Here is a 20,594-nt window from a genome sequence, read left to right on the forward strand (position 1 = left end):
GTCCAAAGGCGCTTATTCGTCCTTATAATGGAAAGACTGAAGGCCATTGCTCCCGTTGCTGAAGAGAGGCCACCTAATCACTGGTGGGAGTGGAGGTGGTCCTTACCCTGTGAGTTTAGCTTGAAGTCATCTATTATTGTGGATGAGACCTGTCATGGACTGAAGATACGGCTGCTCAGGATGAAAGTTGAAGTTCTGCAACATCAGCTGGCATAATTATGTGATTCACCTCACACTGGCTGTCTCCCGTCCTCTCTAGAGCAAGACACCCTCACAACTTCAACCTGCTGACACGCCTGCCTTGCGGTCCCCCACCAGGCTCAAGCTGGGCCCTTGGTCATTGCAAGCACTGAAGCTACCAGAGTAGAAGCACAGTGGAGCTCTCAGGGTACAAGTCAGCTGTGATCCAGATGCAGTAACACCATCTTTTCAAGACTTATTTGTACACTTTATGGTGCAAAACACAGTAGCGTTGCTTTTGAATTAAAATGAGTACATTCACATACTCCACAGATACGGGGATCTCTGCAAGCAGTGGGAATCATTTTTAAAGTATGGAAATTCCCTTAGTCTTAGGGCCTCCTAGAGGATCTAATCAGCATGGTAAAAGGTGAGAAATTCCCAGGGGATTTGCATCTGCATTTAACAGTATAGTGGCCTATGCAACTGCCTCTGCCACCCAAGCATAAAAGGTGACCTGCTCTCCAATACCAGTGGACGACAGGACAATGTCCCATTCAGCAGGTGTAAGTTTGCTTTTGGGTAACCATTAACAGGAACTCAATGTACAGACAAACTACTCTTGCCACCCACTCCTCTAAGCTCCACACAGGGGCAAACCTCAGCAGTGAGTGCAGTTACAGCGCAGTGTGGGCCTGGTGAACCTTTTATAGTCTTTCCTTTGACCTTCGTTTTGCCCAGGGTACAGCCTTGTTCATAGCATTACTTAATACCCCTACCACCACCCCTGTTTTCTTGTGGGGAGACATGGCCCTGTGAGAACAAGTGTGAAGCTGGCTTTTGCTTTGCCATAATTCCTAAGTAGATTTTCCTTTGACTCGGGAAGTCACGTGTATTTGACTACAAGACTATGGACGCTGTATAGACTAAGGGTGTATTTGGGACAAACAAATCTGATCAATACACTGCACCAAGAACTTGAGAGCCCTATTCTGGACTCTGATAATTTCTATCTGATTTTGTATGCGCTGTTTAATAATAAACTCTAAAGATGTTCTTAAGTGCTTCGTGTATGTGGAGCCTTCTGTCCAATAGCCCACAGCACAAATATAACATTCAAGATACACATACTGATCTACCAGGCTGTGTAAAGGGGGTTAGGTGAAACTTTGCAATTTTTGGCCACTTACTTTGGTCAAGAAAAACGCAGCTAAGGCTGTATCTTGTTTAAACCAAAATCATTGTCAAAATGAGCAGAGCTACACTGATTTGGCAGAATTTCTGGTCTTCGATATTCTTAAAATATATATTGCTAGTAGCTGTATTTGCAAAGAAACCAGGGGCTTTCATTGTACCTGTTAACTGCACCTGAGCAAAATGCATTTTAAAAGTCCCATGGAGAAATAATCCCTTTTCTATCCTATATATTCAGAGACCTTGTTCACAGAGGCTTCTCTTCAACAAACCACCATCATGAATCACAGGCACTGGCTTTTTTCTGTTACTCATAAAATTTTATCCCTGTAATTACTGCAAATTCACTAATATGAATGTAAACACAATTAAGAAAACTTCATACTAGCCCACCATCGACTCCCTGATAACCATTTCAGTGCACATACACGTGACTGGTTATGTCATGTATGCATGCTGTTTGCAAAGTATTCCACAGTAACCTAGAGAATTTTGGGCGACGAATCACCTCAATACAAGTTCTGTTACGGGTCAGCAAAGAAAGGGGAGGGAAAAGCCGACCTAAACAGCACAGGTAATTGATCTCAAATTCTTCTGTTTATACACCCAGTGCCCTGAAGGCATACTGCGAGTCCCTCCAGATTGCTAGAAACGTCATCTCTTCCCCACGTTTCCTTAGAGACAGGGGTGAATCAGCCTGGAGAAAAGCAGCTGGAGCCGATAAAAATTCCAGAGGGATAACCCGGCCCCTCCACCTCTTTGCCTAAGACTTCCAGAGCAGGAGTCTGCTTTCTCTTATTACTTCAACCTCAGGGACTGCTGTTTTGAGGGAGGAATGCAACACCATTGCACTAAAACGGCAGGGATCTCAGGGGGTTCCTCCTTCTCTCTGACATTTCAGCTGTTTCCCTATTTTCCCATGCTTCGTTTATCCTCCAGTATCTGTTGTTAAGCGAGTGGCTCAGGCAGTCCTGTCTGTCTGTTCCTGCAGCTTCATTAATGTACAATCTGAGCTCCTCAATTAATTCATTTCCTCTGTCCCTCTGACTTACAGAATTATTAATATCCTGGCGAGGCGCTTAGGGACCAGAGATTACAGGCATCATTTGCAGCCCACTGGATCAGAGGCAAGCTCTCATTGTGCTGGATCAGGAACTAGGAACTGTGCAGCAGAGCTGAAATTTTATTCCTCTGCCCAGCATCTTCGTCTTCAGCGCATCTCCCCTCTAGCTGTAACTTTGGGGTTACTTAGGTGATAAAAGATAGTCCTGTTCAGATCCTCTCCCTTCCAAGCTCATCTGAAGAGATGCTTGGTGTAAAACGCCCTGAATCAGCAATGAAGGACAAGTGATGTGGCCACCCTTGAAAGGCATGACAAAATACTCATCTGAAAGCCGCACGATTCCTGAACTTGGGGGCCTTTTTGTAAATGCCATCCAAATCACTTAACAGGTTAGTTTTATTCAGAAAGCAGAGGTATCACAGAAGGGTCAGGATATGTAAATACAGTTAAAACCAAGAGAAACAGATGCCTTTAAAAGAAATGGCTTATTTATCATTTACTTCTTGGGTTAGATGTAGTGATCAGTGGCCAGAGAAATATTTTCAGTTGTCTCAGACAATCCTTTTAAATTGATTTCTTTTGTGCTTTAATTTGTATGTTACCTTTATCTCTTTAATGAACTTAATACAATCTACTAACTTATTCTTTTATTCTAAATTCTAAGCCTCTAAGCTACTACTACACAGCTCCAGACATCATGGGTGTATATTTAACATGTTAATATGTAACAGGTTCCATTCATAAGCCTCGATATATTCTGTAGCATAACGCAGCCAGAGTCAGATCTGCTGTAATTAGCTGAGGCTCCATTCAGAAAGAATGAAACTCAGCCTTCTTGTGAGTTTCTCTTTCTGGGGAAAGCCTTTTGAAATCCACAGCAGACAGAAAAAAATGAGAAGTTCCCTCCTACTCCTTCCAATTTCAACAAGTTGCTTTTGTTTGTTTTTCATTCACGAGCATAGAAGCTATTAATAAAATTGCTGAATGAGAATGGTTAACCCCAAAAAGTGACACATACCTTATGCTTTGCAAGCCAACATGACAACAGTCAAAACAGAAATCAGCCTTTCAATACCTCAGCACATAACGCTGTCTGCAGTTTAAAAAAAATACATCAGACAACATCATATCAGTTGCAGACAGATGAGTCACTAGAAAGCTTGAGACAAGCAGACCTAGAGTCACCTCCAGCCTGCAAAGCACTTCCCGTCTTTAATAAAAAGCGGTGGAGGATTCTGTCAATGAAGTGAAACGCCTGGCAGACAGATGCGCAGGGCGAGAGCTCGGAGCTTCCCGTCCCCTCCCGGGGAAGGGGGGACCGAGGGCGAAGAGGAACGGCAGGGGGAAAGGGAGAACGAGTTTCCCTCCAGCAGGCCTACAGTTGGTAGAGCAACAAGATTTGCCCCTGAGCAAAGGAATGCGAAAACAGCCCTCACAAAAGAAAAACATGGGATGAGGCACAGACATTTTGGGCTGGAAGGTAACAAAAGCTTTGGCTGGTTGGATTTCTTACTCCGGTTTCATCAAGCAAAACTGACATTTTGCTTTTCCCCTCTATCTCAACGCTTTGTGCCAGCAAGCACTAGCATCTAACAAAGTGACTAGGTGTGTTACAGCAAGCAGTGCTAGTGGGCTCACAGCAAGATTAGGGCATCTGTTTGGGCAGCTCTCTGCCTTTAGCAGGGTCAATCTATGAATGCAAACACCTTCTCCTCTCTCCCCTAGCCTCTCTGTTAACAAACCATCAAAAGACCCAATTTCCAGGTCCTGTAGTGTCTCTAATTGGGAGCAGTGCAAAGAAGAGCAATTGGTCTCCTCAGCTAAAAGGATTCCCCTTTCCTGGTGCTGGAGACCTCCCAGGTGGGGCTCATATCACAGCCTTCCTAAGGCAGCGTGGGTCTGCTTGGGTTAAAATGAACAGCATGAACAGCTTGGGTTAAAACCTACTCCTCTCTTGACTCATCAGCTTTATTTACATTGTTTCTCTGTTGACAAAATCTTCATCAGTCCTCCCCCTTCCAGATTTTCAGCAGAGAATGGAGAAATTCAGACAAAATTTCTGCAGCCGAACTTCTCTAACTTAGGGGCTGCACAACCTCAGACGTCCTTTGCTGTCAAGCCTGTTAGACCCCAGGCCCCCTCGTGTCCTGCCCTTTGCTACCACCTTCCCTTGGCAGCTCTCCCCGCAGCAGCAAGCCTGCGGTGAGATGCTTTGAGGGTGGAGCAGGTAGCAGGGCACAGCTCCCAGCCCCTGGACAAAACATCTCCAAAGGTTTGGCTTGCTAGTTTTCCAATAGATCCACACCCATCACAAAGCAGTGCTTGAGGGCAGCCAAGTCCTCAGCCCCGGGGAGTGAGGGAGGGGGAAAGGGGTGGACAGGCTTAAACCAGGGCAGTTTACTGGGCAAGAAGAGAAATCAAGCACCTGCACTGCAGCCAGGTGAGCCTCACAGCTGACTACACATCTACATGATTCTCATATGCAGCCATGCAGCTGGGGTATAAGCTTGAATTTCTGTCAGGCCTTTGACATTAAACTTACTTCTTTTGGACAGCTTGCTGCAGTCAGAAACAGCCTTTACTGCCTTCACTACCAGGGCAACTGCAGTGGGGAGACAGTCAGTCTAAAAGTGCCTCTGTCTTCAGAGGCCAGTTGAGGTGCTGGACACAGGCTACAGCACGTCCAGGCAGGGGAAAAACACCCAGGCAGGTGAGAAGTGATACACTGAGCTGGAGTGGCCTTGCCAGCCATCTTAGGGTGGGTGAGAGGGAGAGCAGAGGTGGGCAGTCTGAACAAGCAACTTTGCAGCCTGCGGAAGAAAGAGAGGGAGAAGTTACATACAGAAGGAGGATTGTGTTTTACCTTTCATTTAAAGCTAAAGACACAGGGAGGCATTTTTCTCACCCACAGATGATTCTGAGTTCAAAAAAACCAGATGCAACCACTGGATTTAAAAAAATATAAAAATTTTAACACAAGCGCAGGACCTCTTTTGATAAATAACGCACCGAAGTGTGGTTCAGCCCTATCTCAGGCAGGGCCCCTTATCTGACCCTGAGCAAATCTCTAATTGCCTTATGTTTCTCCCATCTAAAAAATAGAGAAGAAAGCTTCCTTATCACCCAGAGGTGAGGGGACAAGAGGAACAAAACGAAAGTGAATGTTAATGAGAGGTTTAGAGGATTGGACACTTGGGAAGAACAGTACAGCATCCGTTTGCTCTCAATGAGACAAATAAAATAGCTCAGCTTTGGGCAACTGTAATGCTTTAAAAACCCAAATGTTTATCACTGTGAGCCCTACTTTGTTATTGCTTGCCCTCTCCCATCTTTGGTTTTTGGGTTTGTTTTTTGTTTTTTGTTTTTTGTTTGTTTGGTTGTTTTTTTTTCTTCTTTGCATGCCTTACCAACACGAGCCCCAGTGTGCTAGGCATGGTACAGGTATATATCAAGACATAGCTCCTGAATATTGCAGAGCTTAAAACAAGCAAAGAGGGGAGGAACATGCACCAATATACACTACAGGAAGCCTACGAGTTGTGCAACACCATGTTACTGGAGAGCATTCATCCAGGAAAGTACCTGCCTCAGATACCGTATGGTCGATGTGCCCTTTTTTCAAGCCCACTGAACAGCTGTGAATGGCTAAAGGCTGTATCAGCATAGGAAAGGAATTCATATCTATTTGTTGCTAATTTTAGAAAGAACGTTCAAATTCAGGTGGCCAGGCTTGGGAACTTGCATGCAACCCTCACCCCCTTATATCTGAGCCAGGATCCTCTAAAATCTTTCCTGTTTTAAAACATCTCTTAAAATTTTGCTGTCTCTGCCAGTTTTGTACATTAGCTGGGTAGCCATCCAGGCTCATGTTATTCAGCACATCACCCTATCTCTACGCCAGCCCAGTGCAGGCACCTACTTTCTGTCCAAGGAAAACAGGACTCTCTGACCCTCATGGTTATTGCTGATTAGCCTGATAGCCTGCTCTCAACTAACTTCCCCACAGATGACTTGTGCTTCACCATTCCCTGCCCTGTCAGGTATTCCCATCTAGGGAGCAAGAAACTGGCCTTAAACCTGGAAACGGCCTCTTAAGTTACACTACAATTAGTTATTGTTCGGTCACCAAACTATCCCCTGGCTAAAAGTTTCTAATAAGAAAACACAGCTTCCTAACTCTTTTTAGCTACAGGGGATAAAGCAGCCCAAATCAATTTCCTTTATGGACATCTGTAAAATGTTTCATTTTTTTAGGATGGGGTAGGTGGCTTTTTGCCCTTGTTCGAGTGGAGCTGGGGAGGCTCCCCACCCCCAGCGAGGCTTCCTGACCACCAGCTAACCGTTTCCCTGCCATCTTCCAGCTGCTCAGGCTCTCAGCAGAGATAGAAACAAGACTTAATGTACATTCCAAGCACTCTACAGATAGTAGTTAAACTTCTCAGCATGTAGAGTTTTATTGTTCTACTCTTGTCTGAAGGGATTTCCTTGCAAAACTCAGGTCCCAAATGAATAAGGAGTGGAGTACCCAGTGCTGTTCCCTTGGGGACACCTGGCCATGCAACATCACAGGGAATAGCTCAGGCTACACTCTGCAGCAGAAGATGGGGGGAAAAAATTACCGCATATTATCTCCTATATGTGCCACTAATTCCCCTCACAATCTCAAGCATCCCCATTTCCAACTGCTAAGTTCCAAAGAAAAAAATATCCTTTTTTTCCTGGTGAAAAGCATCACCTCATAATAAATTGTGTTTAGTCACAATTTCCTGTTTTCTGGCAAAAAAAAAAAAAAATGCTGAGGGTTTGTTTTTTTTTTTATCCCTAGGTGAAAAGGGGAAAAGATACCCCATCTTAATTCAGTCCTTTCCTGACCTTTGCAAAGGACTGAGTTAAGACAGGCAATCTTCTTTGCACAGCAAAGGACTAGCCCATCCAAAACATTAGCAATGGTGATAACACACACTACCCAACACCTCTGCTTTCTAATAACACAAATACCTTGAGAGCCATAATGGTCATCCCTGTGTAATTTCAATAGCATCTGAAGAAAAACGATGATGAGGAAGAGGGGCGGGGAATGCTAATGGTGTAAAGTTTTAAGTGTGGATGCAAGTGCTTTATTAAACATTGTCTGCCAAATGCTAACACTGGAGGAATTTTGCCAAGCAGGAATTTGGCTCTATGTGCTCCTTTGTCCATTTATCGGGTTTCTTTAAACCTTATTCTAGCCCTCGTTTCAAGGTATTCTGGATGCGTAAGTAGGTCAAAGATAGTGATGCCTCTATTAAATACTTATGAAGTAAGGCCATCAGGGTTTCAAGATGTTCATACGCTGGGCCCAATCTAGCAAAACACTTAAGCAGAATTTAACTTTTCAGTAAACAGGTAATCACCGCTGCTCCGCACAATGGTTACGCTTCTGCCTGTGCTAAAGATTTTCCGGGATTGTTGCAAAGATACTCTGCGAGTCCCAACTTCATTTTCTCACAATCATGAATATAAAAATCATTACTTCTTCCTTCATCCATTGACTGTTATTTTCATTAGCTGATTCCTTCCTTTCTATAACTCCAAAGCATAAAATCTCCTTGTTTGACTAGATAATGAGCTACCATCAAGTGATGTATGTTTAAAGCACCTTCAAAGAGCCTCACAGTCAACAGGACCCAAAGCTACTCTATACAATCCGCTTGCCTGTTTATGAAACTCCAAAGCAAGTTTTTATACACCTATTCAAGGTAAAACCCACATTCAAAAAAACCAGTGTGATAGCTCAGGTATTTTGAACACTGTATATAACAATAACCGTGACATATCTTGATTAAAATGAAAAGACAGTTCAGAGTTGTCCCTGCTGGGACAGGCTGGCAGAGATGCTGCCCACACAGACAGACTGACACAAGCAGACCATGGTAACTACAGCAAACCTGAACCAAGGAAAAAGGAGGGATTAGAGAATGAACGGCTCAGCCATGAAAAGGCCTCCTATCTGTTAAAAGCCAGATAGTTGGGTTAGACGAAATTCAGCTATTTGGCTAGAAGGTCAGATCCAACAAGACACAATTAAGGCTAATTTAACCCTAAGAAGCATCAGAGACCCACACATAGCCATGGCTCAGTAGTGAGAAGGTACCGATTAGGTGTGTCCACAGGGTTCCCAGGCTCCCTGCTCACCACTTCACTCACTAGCAAAGACGTCACACATGAGTTGGAACAAGCTTTCAGTCTTTCCACTCATCAGCTGCTCCTATTTGCCACTGGAGTTAAGGACTGATGCTGAATGTATGAAGTCATTAGTATCCTTTATATGCTTTTCATGCCAAAGCCCTTGGATTCCCTCTTGTTTTTCCACCCAGGCAATAAGTAAGGCCACTACTGTTTGCTACAAGCCAGGCAAGATTCTCAAAGTGTTTTCAACAGCAGATTTCAAGAAGTTGTAGAAACGCTTCAGGGTCAAAAAGACCTTTCTGGAGCAGGAGGATCAACCACACACAGGCCAGTGGCTCTGAGCGTAGTTGAACGCTGGCATTTCCTATAATTACTAGAATATATTTAAGAATATAATCACCCCTCACTAACCTGGAGTGCAGAGCTGGAGTGCTGTTTCACCTACTGAAACTCAAGCAGCCAAGTTAGATGCACTGCAAAGTGTATGGGCAGATTTACTGCCACAGAACGGGAATTGCCCTGTGTTGGGAATCGCGCCAGAGTAGTTCCTAAATCCCATCATCTTCTCGCAACTTTGGCACCTAACCTTAAATTGCAAGCAATTCCTTCCATTTGTGATTCCCAGACCAAAAGCGGTCCTGGGAGCTTATCTTTTAAAGGCTGAAGGAGTAGTTGTATCATCCTCTGCTTCATCTGACAGTTCAGTGCTTGTTGGAAATCGCAGAGGGGTTCAGCTCATTGCTGGGAGCAACTTAAACCTGCAGATCCTGCTTTGCAGAAAACTGCCCTAGCACCCCGTTTTTTGCGAAGGTGGTGCTCTCATTCCCTCTGTTTCGGAGCATACCGTAGCCCTCAGGCCAGGAGAAGTGAGAGGAGAATTAGCACAACTGTTGCTTAGTGTTTTGGGCAGCAGCCTGGAAACAGAGAGAGTTTGGGTGTATTCACCATTGGGGAAGGAAGGGGATGATGAGCTGGGTTTGACTCACCTTGGGAAGACCCGAAGCTCAGCATAGCTCATCCTTTGAGTGTGCTATAACCATAATTTCTTGGATAGGGGCAAATGCCAATGTTGCCCTGAGCTGTGCTAGGCATCCAGCCTGCCTCCGCCTGGTCTGAGAAGGTGCACCAGTTTGAACCCTGTGTGTAATACAAACCAGAGGATAGCTAATTTATGGATGAGGATTAAGTAAGGACTGAAATGTCTGGCTCTGTCCAGACCACAGGCATACCTAACTATGAGCAGGATTTTATGTGGTTGGCAAAGTCAGCCTGTGTTAGTCTCAGCAGCTATGCCAGCTTAAACAGCTCCCACCTTTGCCTGTCTCTCATCAATCACCCCCTCCACTTCGACAGCCCCAGTTGATCTCAGGGCTGCCCAGGACACAGCAGTAGCGAACAGATCAGGTTAGACTTTTCTTCTAGGATTATTTTATAGCCTAGAGCAGTTCACTGACCCAATTTACCATGCTGGTTTACCAAACAGGCATGCTAGGCACTGGGTCAGAAACAAGCAGGTAAAGAAAGGGGACATAGGGGATGCTTTAGGCTACTATTGCTGCTGAGGAAAAGACCAGTGGATCTGCCTCTGGGATTGGGCAGCAGCAGAGTGAGGATCCCTTTTGGATTCAGGTGCTTTCAGTCTCTTCTGGGGCAATTCCCTCATTTTGAACTAGGGAATCACTGGCAAACAGACTCTTTACTGTTGCTCAATTAAGTTACTCGTAATTAACATTTAAACCTTCCCTGTGACAATGCCTCTGTGCCAGGCTTCTAGATGCAGTTTTCCCTAAAATCCCACTAATTTGCTAGTATCATGCTGTTGATGAGTTGCTCAAAACTGAACACATGTTGCTAAGGGCCATAAACACAAAGCCTGTTACCTCCTTGCCTCAGAAAGCAGTGTTTCAGGGCACTGAGCCTACCATTTAATTAACAGTTATCAGTGACGGGAATTGTATATATTGCAGAAGCAGCCAGTGTAGAAACACCATCTGGGCAGATGTATCAGAACAGGGGCTCTCTCTCATCCCTGCAGCCTGTGTAGCAGAGGGGGCTCTGGGTTAGATCTCTACTGCTGTTTTAACCAACACACTTGTAAATGCAAGGCTAATTCCAGGACACAAAATATTTGTGGTTTAAGTCTACAACACGGCTCTAGGTAAGCTACAAATGTTTGTGTCCCAGAGCAAGCATTTCCAGGGTGTCCAGACAATCCAGGAGAATGAATTTGATTGAGCTGTCAGGCAGATGCACAGACTCCTGTCTAGACGTACAAAGCACACGTCAGGACAGGGCAGGTGGACAGGACACACATATGAGGAGAACGTGGGTGGCAGCAGGAGATAGCGAAGGGAGCAGTGTTTGACAGCATAGCAGATGTCTGAGCTTTCCGTTTGTCTAACCAATGCCAGACAGCCTTACAGGGATTTTATTTGGCAGACAGACCTCCTCCTTGGTCTTCCTTGAGGCCACATCCTGTCACAAGCCTGCGTGTGATTTGGTATTTGCTATCGTGCTTAAGAATGCAGCAACACAAACATGGGCACGCAACGAAAACTGGGTTCTGGCAGAGAAGATAATTTGAGGATAAATGCAGCTTTTAAACATTCGCCCCCAAATTATAACTTGTTTCCTTGAAGGAAAATCTATGAACACTTAACTCTCATAAAAACTGGAGCTTCAGCCCCTTGTTGGGGATTCACCTCTGTCTCTTTGGGAACTAAAGTGGAAAGACGCTATAGACACAGATAGCCAGGACGTGGCAGGTTGATTGTCCAACTACCTCTGACTCCCAGGGGACGCACTAGTGTTGGGTTTCTCAAAGAAATTATCACCAGCTCAAGTTATTTGAGGGTCTTTGATCACAGAGAGAGAACGAGACAATAGTTAGGCTGCAACACAAGACCACCTTTTGCTCTTGCCCCAGATTTAAGTGGGGTAGACGGTCCCAAGCAATGCTAAAAGCTCAGGCTGAGCAGATCTCAAACCACTGCTGAGCAGGACTTGCCAGTCAAGATACAACTTAGCAACAAAACTCTCCTGGATCATTCCAGCAAAGTATCAGTCCATCCAGCTGGACATCTGCCCAGACCACAGAGTTGTTCGAACAGCCTTGCTGGAAAAGCAAGCGCCCCAGAAGTCTCCAGTCTGCTTTAACAAACTTTTGCTAAAGCTGGAGTCTCCCAAAAGCTTTAATAAAAAAAAAAACAAAAACAAAACCACAACAACACAAAAAACTCTGCACCCAGTCATTAAAAAGAGGCAATGCTATCAGTCACCAAAGGAAACAGCAGGTCCCTGGCTAGTTTAAAAAGTAATTACATACCTTGTTTGTAAAAATGTACCCCTGCCAATGGAAACATAATTTTTAATAATTTTTTTAAGAGGCTGTTTTTTCAATAACCACTCTATAAAGCAAGCTGGGAATAAATACCCATTAAAATCAGCTATAGAACTCAATATTAAAGAAAAGAAAAAGAGAAATGCACTGGGTTTAACTTGGTAAGCTTTGTCTTCTGTGTTCCTGGACCCCGCAGATCTGCCTCACTGTGCTGGACTCTTTGCAATCCTTTCAGCAATTCCCCCGTCTCCACTAAAACCCAGTTGCGGACATAAACTAGACAGGCCAAGCTCTCCAATGATATTGAACCACATGGCTTTTTGCCAGATTATCTGGACCTTTGGCCTCTGTCCCCTTTTCCTCATTTTTCCCAGCTCCCTTCTTTCTCATTTTCATCTGAAAGGAACCTAACATGAAACAGTCCTTATACACAAACTCCGGAGAAAACAGGTACCATCCATCACAGCACTTTGGGCAGAATAGACTATGACAGAACTGCAAAGAAGAAAAATGTCTAAAAAAAAAAGAAGCCTATTTTTGCACTTGCATATCAAGCAAATCTCTAAGCATGAGCACTAAAATACAGCCTGCATGTGAGAACTCCTTTTTTAAAATAAAGATGATTAGGTCCAGACAGAATCGAAGAAAATTCCACCTTGCCACACGAGAAGTGCTCTCCCAAGACAGCTTAGTGCCCACATCCCTTGAGACACTAGCTCAAACTGGAGGTATGAGGAAGCCAAAGGGACAAGCTCATTAAATTATATAAACCTATTTTGCTGGTATAAAAATAAACACGATTTTTAATTATTTTTGTTCTGAAAGCACTTAAAGCAGACATTGTTTTTTTCAAACCTTCCCAAGGTTTTTAAGAAGGTTCCCCAACATTTTAATGCAAATATTAGGAGTACATTCTGACTACCAGGAGACAAAAATATTTTGATAAACAATTTTACTGGAAGTTTTATAACTTAAAAAAAAATGTTTTCATAAAGAATACTTTCACAGAGGTACCTTCTTGTGGAAAATTTTGTTTTAAAAAGCCCATTGATCTTCACACAATTTTTTGGACTGCTGCTAAAGGGATGAAAGCTGCTCCTATTTATTTATAAGCAGGAATTTGTAGGCAGAAGTTTTGGGGCCTGTGCAGGTGTGCGCACGCAAGCGCAGCCTCACCCTTGCCTTCAGGTCCACACAGCCTTGTCTGGCTGCATCTTGATGCCAGTCAGATTTTTAACAGGGAAGAGGACTATGCTGATGGAGTTGTAAGGACAAGGTCAGCACCATGTTAACACAGCACAGCAGCCCATAGCAAAGGAGAAGCTGCATCTGCTGATAAACTAGTGTAGATGTACCTTGAGTTTCCTACTGTAAAATGCAACTCAGTAGTCAGGATGATACAGTGGTCATCAAAATAGTGGGGCAGTGGTCCTGCATTTGCACAGATGCAGGCAGGAGGGATGCAGAGCTCATGGCAGGGGCTGGAGTACCCTCTCCATGCACCTGGGGCTCCAGGAGGAGTCATGTCTCCTTTGAAGTATGATTACAGCTGTGCAAATAATTACATTTTGGTTCCCTGGCTGAACTTGAAAACACAGTATTTTGTTTCAGATCCATCCAAAATGATTTAAAAATTCTTAGTGGACCAGCAAATAGAACTTATCTGCCCCCCACCTGGGGTCAAATGAAACATTGCATTCAGCCCAGAAGGAAAAAGATAAAATATTTTTTAAACGTGCATTTTTGGTCAGCGACACTACCCTCAGCACACTACAAAAATATATGCAACGGAAGTGAAACAGCATCATTTGACGGGCTTGCAAATCAGCACTGCAAATACATAGCATCTTTCAGAAGGCATGAAGGATTTACACAAGGCCACCTCGGCACAGACAAGACAGGCAGTCTGTATAACAAAATGGCTATAGGTCTCATGCCTACTTTGCCTGGGTGCCACCTTGATGCTTTACTGCACCTTCCCTTTTCCCATGCCCCTTCCTATAGCAGCCCCAGCCACTGACAATTAGAGGACAAGACCACTTCAGGTACCCATCTGAGAAGCCCTGAGCCAGCTTAGGATAGATACATTTCCTAACCCAAACACTTGAGCTCACACATTGCTGGTGTGCTCGCCAGCTCTGCAGCTCAAGCGCCCCAGGGCAGACCTCATTCCAGCCTAATTCAGCCATGACCTGCTTTTGGTAAACGGGTTCCACATTTACAAATAGGATAAGGCACATGAAAAACTTATGAACCCTGAAGAAGCCACTCCTGCTGGAGAAGGGCATGAGCAAATACAGAGCTAGTGATCTCTTTCCAGAAATGCAACGCATTTATGCATTAACATGATGGTGTGAAAACCTCTCAAACACACTTTATTCCCACCTGTAAGATCCAGAGCTACCTCCACATTTCTGCTATAGGAGGAGAAGATCTGGACCAGTCAGACACATGCCAATTCCCCCATCCCAGCTGAGGGCATAGGAGAATTGCAGCTTGTTCACCCACTGGAAGGATTCAGCTTATGTAGAAGCTGGTCCAGGGCCAAGGAGGATCTGGCTGCATGTAACCTTGCTTTCCCTTGGGAGGCCAAGAACTCCTGATTTCAGTGGCTCCTGCCCTTTTTTCCTGGAACAGAAGAGCTGGGATGAGGGATGCAGAGTAACAATGCCTATCACCCTCCCCTCATCTGAGATTGCTCCTGTGCTACTAAAACCACTCTATCCACACGCTGACTCCCTCACCACAGGCAATAGCTGCGAAGTTGTTTCTTGCCTGGTATTGCCATGTGGATCCTCCTCTCCTTCACAGGAGAGATTTGCAAAGGAGACTATATCAAGCCCCTGAAGTTTGTGGTGAGGTAAAGGCGCACATAAGCCACGTGAATGCTAAACAGCAAAATATTAGACCATAGAAGGCCAAATTCAGCAAGTCTCACAGTACTATGCCAAGGGGAGTACTGATCCCAACCATACAGTATTTCCAAACATGTTTGGAAAACAAAGTTTGCTACTTATGTCTTTACTACTAGTACCATCTTAAAATAATCTGGAAAGTTATTTTGGCTTATTAAAATTAACTAAGAAGTTGGCATTTATGCTCTCCCATAAAGGTAGAAGAAGCCATCAATAGCATTGCCATCACTTGCTCTACAACCACACATGAAACACCAGCTAGGACTGGCACAGAGCAGCCAGTGCCCTGAAAGGCCTCAGCGCTTTGAGCTCAGTTTGGAGGAGCCCCTCCATACCAGAAGAGCCCCACAGAAGTCAGTAGGAGTCCATATGACTGAGATTTCGTGGCCAGATCTGGGCTTACATAGATGGGGTGGATGAAAGATGACAGAAATAAGAGAGGGACTTGTGTTTACATTGCCTGACACAGCAAATACCAGTTCTCATCCCCCAGGGACCACTATGCTGGCCTGACTGCGGCAGCGCAGCTCCTGCTATTATCATGAATATAAGTCTGCACATAAGTCTTCTTAAAATAGTTTGCATATAAACTGAAACTGGCATACTTTGGCATATAAAACTGTATTTAATAAAGGACTGGTTTAAAAATGCTTTGTAGCTGCCAAGAATATTTCACCAAATCAGAACAGGCACTTGGCCAGGCTCTTGCTGTTCCAGATGCATTAATGTTAGGCTCCTATTCTGAGAGGCTGGATGACTCAACTGCAAAAATGCACTCCAGCCCCAGGCTCAGAGCAGAGGGTGGAGGAAAGTCTTGTCCAACACGAAGACACAGACAGAGTCAGTGGGAGCCTTTGCATTGCCTTTACTGGCCTTGGATCTGGACCTGGGTGTGTTTATATTCCCAGCACACATTTCTCTTCCCTACCAATATCCCAGCACTGCATAAGCAGCCTGGGACACCTTCCCCAAATCTTCATCTGCCGTCTCCTCAGATTTTAGCTTGGTGATCAGAAGTCAAACCTCTCTTGTATTTTTTCAGGTTCATTTTCTCTTTCATAGCACAGAATAACCCCCAAAATCACATCAACGGTTCTTCAGTCCCAGGACTGAAGTAAGAATGAGACAGCTTAATTACTTGTCTTTTATTTAAGTCAAAACTGCAATATTATATCGGGAAGCACTTTTCCTCTATTAATTGTTAAATCAGATCTATAACAGGCTTCAGCTAACTGATATTTACCTACCTTGCATATACAACAGAATGAAAATGTGACATCATAAAAGTCCATAATAAAAGTCTTAGAGGCAAAACTGTTTGGAAATCTGTGATTCAAGGTCTAAGATCTGCCATCCAACTCCTGCCTGCAGTTGAGGATTGAACAGAAATGGTCTCATATTCAACAGCTTTAACAAGATCTAAGTAAAAGGCCCGAGGCAAAGATGATGGATTGGAGAAGCAGAAAGCACAAGATGGAGGATCAGTCACAGCAAAAAGGGGTCCTCTGTGTTTGAAGATTGCTTGCACCCAACCTAATTCGAACTGGAATAGATTCACTGTCCTCAGCTACCAGACTGAGGATAAAGAACAATGAAGGCACAACACAAATTGAATGGATCAGGTCCTCAGTTAACACATGTAAGTCCATTCCTAGTCTGACACGGATTGTGTAGCAGTAAGTTATTTTAGGCAGCAGTTCAGTCATTCTTTGGGCAGGAGTTATCCTGGTTTACAATGCCAGCAGACCCCTGGCCAGCAGCCACTCTGAGACTGAATCCTGCACTGCTGAAGGGGTACAAGGCTCCTTTTGCATGCAGTAGGTTTCTAGACTTATAGCCCATGTATTACAGACTGATCATGCCATAATCATGATACTGGAGTATACTTCACTCCTTGTACTGATACTCCAGTCAAAGTTTCACTGCAATGCACACACCCCAAAAAAGTAAGCGTGCCTGTGGTTTTTGGAAGCCTGAAGTTAAACTTCTTAACAGCATAACAAAAACAATGGAGAGATTATTCAGTGCATCATCCATGGCATTTATTAATATTAGATCACCCATGCTTATTGGCTGCTTTTCTTTTCTGAGTAGACATCAGTAGAGATTTATTTCCTTCCAAATGATTTCTCCCTTCTTGAGTCAGAAGGGACCTATGTGAAAAAGTCATCTGTTGGAAAAATACTGTAAAAGAAAAAATCTACCCCTAAATTGCTCCTTTTCAACAGTCTGAATTACAGTAGCTTTTAACAGAGTAGCAGAATAGCTCAACATACAAAGATTCCTTTCTGTCACAGAAGAGGCTAAGACAGAAGGTTAAAAATTAATGTTTACATCCTTTTCTAGACAGATGGTTGTTTTTCTTCTCTAACCAAATGTGTATATTTGGCCTGTCTCCAGTGCCCCGGTGGTGGTGCTGTCATACTTTACCCTGTCTCCTGAAAAAAAAACCAAAACCAACAACCAGAAAAACCCCATCACGATCCCATGCTTTTCCTAACATACCAAGCTAGATGCTGTACTTTCCAAATCCACCACTTGAGCAGTCATTGCTTACCCTTTCAAAATCCTGGAAATGCAAACAACAGCATCTGAGCAATCATTACTAGCACGGTTGCATCTTCTCATGGTTCAAATGTCTTCAGCAGTGAAGCTACTGCAGATTAATCTTCTGCAGCTCCTTCTGCTAAACAGGGTGAAAGGTGTAAACTGCCCATTTACAGCTTTCTCCATAAATCTTATTTCTCTCAGGGCTCAGAACCTTGCTGATGAAGAACTCAAGCAAAGGGCTTTCCATTGACATCAGCAAGAGTTGGATCAGACCTGGAACAACTATAAACATAAGCTTTCTTTGCCTCTAACAAAACTTGTGAGCTTCTGTGCTTGGAATTTTGCACTTCTCAATCCAAGCTCGTCAGACTCTCACTCTATTTCTGGAAGCTTTCAAAAACATTCCAGGGAGCGCCTTTCTTGGACTTGCAATCATATAACATATCTTTACATCCAGTCACTAAAGAAGTGAAGGCAATAAATAAATAAATCTGCAAATTCTACCTTTCTTCAGCATGTCATTCATTCTTAAGTGGCTCAGACAGCAGAAGGCTATAATTGCAATTATGCTGTACTTTCCTGAACTGAGAGATTGCAGTTCTGATTTTTATTAGGTTAACTGAGCCGTTTGCAGGGGATTTCACCTTAAGTCAGAAAATCTGACAGCACACATCTGGGTTCACGTTCAGTCAAAGCATCGTGTCCATGTCATGTATTTTTTTGGGCCCTGTGAACATGTCCTAAGCCTGTGAACTATAAAAAGGAGCCTTTCCAAAGGCTTAATGGATTTTGAGTTAGGCAAAAAATACTACCATTAACGTTGCTCTTGGAACATCTCTCTTCCTTCATATCAATCACAGGGAAACAGTTATTTGGCCTATGCCATCTGCAGTTTCTAGTTAAGGTTCATCACTCCCTGACAGCTTCCTTCTAAACTAGTGGCAGTTACATGAACATAATTAAGACTTCATAATCCTCTAAAGTTTAATTAACACCTTTCAAAGCAACAGTTCCACCACAGATCCCAAATCAAGGGGAAATTCATTTCAAGCACCCAGGTGAGTTCCAGATGGTCTCCAAAGAGCTGATCCATGCACAGTGTTTTCTATTTCCATTAGGCAAGAATAAACTAAAGTTGTGGCAATGCAGCGTTTTCCTAGGGAATCCCCTATGTCCTTTCCCCACGACCACAAAGGATAAATCACTTTGTAAAATGAGACAATATAGTACAGACACAGGAAGCTTTTTTGAAGATGAATGGAAGGGTCATATATCCACTGCACAGATAAAATTAGTGTGTATTAAAGAGAGAGACATTTACTTTGCACAGGGAGCCCGTTTCATATTACTGTAATATAAAAGCCTGGTAAACTTCATGTGAAGAGTGGGCATGTCTGTTAAGGTAAATATTGGTAGAACGTGATCCTAAATTTAGTATTTATATTAAGTGGAGCTATTTCAAAGAGCGATTTTTCTCTATTTGAAATTATCATTAATAAATCCCACCACAAGCTTAAAAATCACAACTCCCAAAATACTGAAATTGGGATTATCACCTTCATTTAAACAGTAATCACGCAACTGTAAGCAGCAGAAGGATAAATAAAGCCACCCTCCCTCTTTTTTCTTTATAGCCCAAAGGGTGAAAAAAGCAGCAGAACTGGGAAGCCATCTGCAGGGATTAAGTCCAGCCACCTCTGGATTCAAAAACACAGCTCTTCTGCTATGTTGAAGCAGAGGTCCTGTTCAGCTTTTGATGGGGATAGGGTCATGAACCTAGAGGGCAACAGGCAAGAAGAGGACACAGACTCAGAGTTGCCTGTATAGGCAAGTTGTCTACAGGTTTCTGTATTAAGCACTTTGAGGGCTGCTATAACAAGCAAAGCTGAAGCAAGATTTCAGATACCTCCATTAAATCTTAAAGTATGAGAGCAATGAAGAATGAGCAGATCATATCCTTTATGTTCTCCCATGGGATGGGCTCAGCATGGAGTTGCATCAGCCCAAAGATAATGAAGTTGTGTTATGTGGTGCCTCTGCAACCGGAATGTAGAGACAGTCCTTTGTGCTGATGGACATTGGGAAACCAACGTCAGCTCATTTTCTAGTGTTTACACAGCTATCCCCATGTCGCTTATTAGTTTCATGAAGACACTGTCAAACTATCTGTAGAACAGCAGAAGCTCCCAGTTGTTTTGGATCAGTGAGCCATGGTTTCATGCTGTGTCTTGGGAACCTCTGTGTATCTTCACCATTAAGCTTTAGATAGAAAATGCCAGAAAGTTGATGTAGTTCCATGGAGCTGAAGCTAAACTTTTCCCGTCAACCAGATATTGTCATTTTCCCCTTGTCAAGACCTCTGGGGCCAACACTTCCCCAGTTTTCATAACAGCAGGAGTCTGGATTCACAGTTAATAATTTCCAATGATCCATGAAGCAGATTACAGAACTGAGGCTATTTAAATTAAAAGACTGTTAACTCACAAGCAGCAGCTGAATCAAACCTCTTTAGGCAGGTACTAGATAGGGACAAAGTGTGCAGTAATGCACACATGCTCTTTTAATCAGGACATCCCAAATGATATATTGCCTTGATGATTAAGAGGGACTCAAGACCTCTTTTTAATCTCTTGATTCACAGACCTGCAGAAACAGTGTGTCCCCACTTCCATAAGAGACATATCTTGAAAGTGTTGCATGTCAGGATATCTTGATAGGCAGAAGGGAATATTTTGGGCAGGAATCATAATTCTTTCCTGACTGCTAACATCTGTTTGCTAAAGCCTACAGAACTTCCCTAGAGTTTTGAGTTTAAAAACATTGCTTGAAGATGACATACTAAATATTACGAAAATGTGCCTCACCCAAAACCCCCCAAAGAACATTAATATTTTCAGACTTTGGTCAAAAAAACTTTTTTGGACTGTTTTTAGTTACTTAAATGATGGGTGTTTAATTAAAAATGAGCCCATGTACCAGAGTTGAGAGGGAACTAGACAGCCATAAACCCACAAGGCCAACTTTGAACTAGACTACGATGGGAAAATAGTGGTTACATGGCAACTTTTGGCAATGAATTCCACACCTGATTCATATGTTGTGTGACAAGGTACCTCTTCTCATTAATTTTGAAGAATCCAGTTAGTAATTTAATTTGATGCCTCTGATTTTTAAACTAGGAGTG

The sequence above is a fragment of the Nipponia nippon genome, unplaced genomic scaffold (genome assembly GCF_047370975.1).
Source record: "Nipponia nippon isolate SJK-2023a ecotype South Korea unplaced genomic scaffold, ASM4737097v1 scaffold_5, whole genome shotgun sequence".
In the NCBI taxonomy this organism is placed as follows: domain Eukaryota; kingdom Metazoa; phylum Chordata; class Aves; order Pelecaniformes; family Threskiornithidae; genus Nipponia; species Nipponia nippon.